Genomic DNA, 6000 nt, shown 5'->3' with positions numbered 1-6000 from the left:
AACCCGGAAACGGGGAGCGGGATGAGCGTGACTAGAGTCTCTCAAAATCTGACGAAAATCTTCTAAACTGACCTTTGTTGATCTGAAATGAAGACAGATTCAGCAACTGCACGGCCTATTTCTCTCTTAAAATGTTTTCAGAAACACGTTTCGGTGAACTATTTTAGTACAATATGAGATCGTATTCTGAACGAGCCGCCATGACAGTCTCTTTGAATTTCCGGAGAAACCAGACCCACGTGACGCGTTCGTCCAATCAGCTGCTGGTTTTCATTTTTGGGCGACAATACAGATTAGCGGCGCCTGCTGCTATTGAGACGCATGACGTCTCCTCGCTTTTGTGTGTTCCGAGGCACTTTTTTGACCAACTCGGGGAGACTGATCAGTCCAACTGCCTTTTCTGCCGCTGGTCTGTGTGTCTGGGCCTTAAAGCTGCTGTCTTGGATCTATGTACTGAATTGGGTCCAGTAAAGAGGGCAATACGCCGGAACCGTGCCATCCCGGTCCAAATGCAGGTCCTCTGGGGGCAACCGGCTGTTTCCAGAGAGAAATGGCAGACAGCCAAGTGTTTTTTATAAATATTATAATCTTCAACTTTATCACTGAGGCTTGTTTGGATATAATATTTAGTTCTGTTAAATCTTATCCTATAGGTCTGGTATATAGAAGCTGTCCCTGAGTGCCGTAATGAATGCCGTTTTGGACGGTATTATTAATATAGGTAGTCAGGTTTCCCTACACTGTGCGAGAACAGGCCGAAATTATAATTCAATTTGCAGCAATTCACCAGCGTCTGAGAAGTTTTTTTGCCTTTTTCCCCGTGCCGCCGCATTGCTGACAGTAGTCGTGTTTGTTTTAAACATTCAGTAGGATAATATTAGGTGTGTGCTTACCGCTGAATGAGACAGGAAGTAAAACTGCGTTCGTCTCGCAGCTCTGCTCTGAAGCAGCGGTGCTCGTGCTCGTGCACGTCTGTGTGTGGGGTGCAGCCCCGAGGACAAGGGGAGGAGTTACACGCAGCCCCGAGGAGATGCTGCTTTCAAATCTTGCTGGCTTTTTAACATTACCAACCCTGCCTTTAAACAAGTGTGTACCAATGTGTGAATTACTGTACGCCTACGTTGGCTGCTACTCTGTGTAACACTGGCAGAATGAGAGACTTGAGCAGGAAAATCATTTCAAATAAAGACTAGTTTTTGAAGTCAATGCTCCTACAGTCTCTGATTTTAAGAGAACTGTGTGTGTGTGTGTGTGTGTGTGTGTGTGTGTGTGTGTGTGTGTGTGTGTGTTGAAAAAAAAAATCATCTTTTAGAAATTGATCTTTATGCCTTAATTTAAAAAATGAGGAAAAATCCAACCTTTAAGGACACAAATTTTCTTTGTGAATGAATTATGTATTGTAAATAAATAAATGTTCTTCCTTAAAATACAGGGGGCATAAGTCAGTACACCCCTATGTTAAATTCCCATAGAGGAAGGCAGATTATTATTTTGAAAGGCCAGTTATTTCATGGATCCAGGATACTATGCATCCTGATAAAGTTCCCTTGGCCTTTGGAATTAAAATAGACCCACATCATCACATACCCTTCACCATACCCCCACATCATCACATACCCTTCACCATACCCCCACATCATCACATACCCTCACATCACACCCCTTCACCATACCCCCACATCACACCCTCACCATACCCCCACATCATCACATACCCTTCACCATACCTAGAGATTGGCATGGTTTTATTTCAGTTAGCCTAATAGCTGGTTTGATTTGCATTGAGAGATGATTTTATGAAAGTACCCCATGCCAATCTCTAGGTATGGTGAAGGGTATGTGATGATGTGGGGGTATGGTGAAGGGTATGTGATGATGTGGGGGTATGGTGAAGGGTATGTGATGATGTGGGGGTATGGTGAAGGGTATGTGATGGGGGGTATGGTGAAGGGTATGTGATGATGTGGGGGTATGGTGAAGGGTATGTGATGATGGGGGGTATGGTGAGGGTATGATGTGGGGGTATGGTGAAGGGTATGTGATGATGTGGGGGTATGATGAAGGGTATGTGATGATGTGGGTCTATTTTAATTTCAAAGGCCAAGGGAACTTTATCAGGATGCATAGTATCCTGGATCCATGAAATAACTGGCCTTTAAAAATAAACATCTGCCTGCCTCTATGTGAATTTAACATAGGGGTGTACTGACTTATGCCCCCTGTATTTTAAGGAAGAACATTTATTTATTTACGATACATTATTCATTCACAAAGAAAATTGGTGTCCTTAAAGGTTGGATTTTTCCTCATTTTTGTAATTAAAAGATAATTTTTTTTATTCCTCTTTTTAGTCAACCTTAGTGTTACGTCCCTAATTTGTCTAGGGGTGGAGGACGCAAACAATTTAAAATAATAAACCCGGGAGATCTAGACAAACAGTAAATAAGGTAATTTATTGGACAAACTCAACACAAAACAACTGAAAGCAATCTCCAAAAGGAAGACGATTACTGGCTCTTTGTCACTGGCTCGATTCAGGTTGTCACAGCTTCTCACAGCGGCACTACTCTGCTCACACTCTGCTGGCTTCCACTGAACCAACATCCTCACTCAGGCTTGGCACAACCATTTAACATCTTCTCTGATCAGCTGATGAGCTGCAGCTGCAGGAGTGACATCACCAGCACACACCTGAAGAGAATCACACACACAGGCAGACAACGCAACAAAACACAGCACGTAACACCCCCTCCCAAAAGAGGAAACCCCTCCTCTATATGCACGTCATTACAAATTATTACATCACTAACAAGGTTCACCATCAGTTCCACGTCACTATTACTGACCCACTAGTCTAACCAGAATCTCACGTAGTTCCTCAAAGTAGTCTCAACCAAGGGACAGCGCGTCAGCCACAATGTTGTCGGCTCCCTTCTTGTGTTTAATGCAGATGTTGTAACCCTGGGCTAGGAGTGCCCAGCGCATCAAGCGCTGATTGCTGTTGTACATCTGGGCTAAAAAGACGAGCTGGTTATGGTCAGTGTATACAGTGACTGGAAATTAACTGCATCCTACATACACTTCAAAGTGCTGTAGGGCAAGGAGCATGGCTAAGGTCTCTTTCTCGGTGGAGTAATGTAGCTGATGACGTTTGAACTTGGTGGAAAAGAAACAAACAGGATGACACACATCCCCATCACCGTCCTGCAACAACACCGCACCAGCTCCAGTGGCATTGGCATCCACCTCAAGCTGGAAAGGTCGAGCAGTGTCAGGCGCAGCCAGCACAGGAGCACTACAGAGGAGAGACTTAGCAGAGTTAAAAGCATGGTCGCGCTCATCATTCCACACAAAAGGAACCACAGGACTACACAACCTGGTCAGAGGAGCGACTACTACCGAGAAGTTTTTTACAGAAACAGCAATAGTAACCTGCCATGCCTAAGAAACGCCTAAGTTCTCGCCTAGTGCTGGGCACTGGTAGTGACACAACAGCAGCCACCTTAGCGTCCACTGGCAGAACCTGCCCCTTCCCAACCTGGGGTCATCCCTATGTTCCCCGGGTCCTATGTTCCCCGTTTTTCCCAAAAAGGGTCCTATGTTCCCCTGTAGCAATACATACCGGGGAGCATAGGACCCTTTTTCTGGAAAAGGGTCTTATGTTCCCCACAATCTATCAATCTTTACGGTAGGGTTAGGGTTAGGGTTAGGGTTAGCCATGGAATTTGGCAGTAATGGTGGAAAAAGTAACAGACCGGGGAACATAGGACCCTTTTTTGAAAAAGGTTCCTATGTTCCCCAGTCTCATACAAAGATGGGAACATAGGACCCGGGGAACATAGACACGCTCCCGCCAACCATCTTACCAAGGTAGGTAACAGTAGCCTTACCAAACTCACACTTGGCCAAGTTAAGGGTAAGAGAGGCGTCCGCCAGCCACTGGAGTACAGTTTCCAGACTGGACATGTGACTCTCCCACTCACTGGAGTAGACCACCACATCGTCAAGATACACACTGCAGTTAGGTACATCTCCTAATAGCCGCTGCATTAGGCACTGAAAAGTGGCAGACGCGTTCTTCATGCCGAAAGGCATAACAGTGTACTGCATAAACGCATCAAGCGTGACAAAGGCTGATATTTCAGAAGCTCGCTGGGTCAAAGGAACCTGCCAGTATCCTTTGAGTAGATCAAGCTTTGAAAAGCACACAGCTCGTCCAATCCTGTTGGTGTGTTTCTTAAGCAGACTAAGGGTGTTTGCTTGGCTTGTTTCTCTGTTACCTTTTAAGATCCAGAAGTTCAGGATAATTTTACTGGGAATCGATAAAAAATAATCAATTCTCTAATTAAAATCCATCTTTGAGTGATCTGATATCGATTAAAAACAATCTTTTAACGTATGCCTTTTCGGCCCTACTGCATTTTTGAGCGTCAATTCTTGATGTAAACATTAACCTGCATGCATTCATTAAAAAAATATTTCAGGATTGCTTCTTTTTTAATTTAATTTTAGGGCATTTTGCCTTTAATGGACACAACAGCTGTAGAAAGTGGGAGGAGAGAGGGGGAAGACATGCAGCTAAGGGCCATAGGCCAGATTCCAACCCTGGGCTGCTGCGGTAAGGACTGAGCCTTGGTACATGGGGCGCACGCTCTACCAGGTGAGCTACCAAGGCGCCACTTGAGGGTTGCTTCTTGCTTTTACAATTTACAGCAGTACAGGCTCGGGATCTGAGAGTGTGTTCAGACTCGGGATCTGAGAGTGTTACAGACTCGGGATCTGAGAGTGTTACAGACTCGGGATCTGAGAGTGTTACAGACTCGGGATCTGAGAGTGTGTTACAGACTCGGGATCTGAGAGTGTGTTACAGACTCGGGATCTGAGAGTGTTACAGACTCGGGATCTGAGAGTGTTACAGACTCAGGATCTGAGAGTGTTACAGACTCGGGATCTGAGAGTGTGTTACAGACTCGGGATCTGAGAGTGTTACAGACTCGGGATCTGAGAGTGTTACAGACTCGGGATCTGAGAGTGTTACAGACTCAGGATCTGAGAGTGTGTTACAGACTCGGGATCTGAGAGTGTTACAGACTCGGGATCTGAGAGTGTTACAGACTCGGGATCTGAGAGTGTGTTACAGACTCGGGATCTGAGAGTGTTACAGACTCGGGATCTGAGAGTGTGTTACAGACTCGGGATCTGAGAGTGTGTTCAGACTCGGGATCTGAGAGTGTTACAGACTCGGGATCTGAGAGTGTTACAGACTCGGGATCTGAGAGTGTTACAGACTCGGGATCTGAGAGTGTGTTACAGACTCGGGATCTGAGAGTGTGTTACAGACTCGGGATCTGAGAGTGTTACAGACTCGGGATCTGAGAGTGTTACAGACTCAGGATCTGAGAGTGTTACAGACTCGGGATCTGAGAGTGTGTTACAGACTCGGGATCTGAGAGTGTTACAGACTCGGGATCTGAGAGTGTTACAGACTCGGGATCTGAGAGTGTTACAGACTCAGGATCTGAGAGTGTGTTACAGACTCGGGATCTGAGAGTGTTACAGACTCGGGATCTGAGAGTGTTACAGACTCGGGATCTGAGAGTGTGTTACAGACTCGGGATCTGAGAGTGTTACAGACTCGGGATCTGAGAGTGTGTTACAGACTCGGGATCTGAGAGTGTTACAGACTCGGGATCTGAGAGTGTTACAGACTCGGGATCTGAGAGTGTTACAGACTCGGGATCTGAGAGTGTGTTACAGACTCGGGATCTGAGAGTGTTACAGACTCGGGATCTGAGAGTGTTACAGACTCGGGATCTGAGAGTGTTACAGACTCGGGATCTGAGAGTGTTACAGGCTCGGGATCTGAGAGTGTTACAGACTCGGGATCTGAGAGTGTGTTACAGACTCGGGATCTGAGAGTGTGTTACAGACTCGGGATCTGAGAGTGTTACAGACTCGGGATCTGAGAGTGTTACAGACTCGGGATCTGAGAGTGTGTTA

General features: G+C 45.9%; 1 long non-coding RNA gene across 1 annotated transcript in view; it reads right to left on the bottom strand.

The window, feature by feature from the left end:
* LOC116058755 overlaps positions 1-4072 on the bottom strand; it is a 9044-nt gene extending 4972 nt beyond the window's left edge. Inside the window, exon 1 of the long non-coding RNA XR_004107107.2 lies at positions 3847-4072. This is a non-coding gene — a long non-coding RNA (uncharacterized LOC116058755). The remainder of the gene's footprint in view (positions 1-3846) is intronic.
* Positions 4073-6000: the final 1928 nt, after the last annotated feature.

Source organism: Sander lucioperca, chromosome 12 (assembly GCF_008315115.2).
Source record: "Sander lucioperca isolate FBNREF2018 chromosome 12, SLUC_FBN_1.2, whole genome shotgun sequence".
NCBI classification, from domain to species: Eukaryota; Metazoa; Chordata; class Actinopteri; order Perciformes; family Percidae; genus Sander; species Sander lucioperca.
Note: the sequence above shows the minus strand (reverse complement) of the source record. Positions and strands in the feature narration are given on the sequence as shown.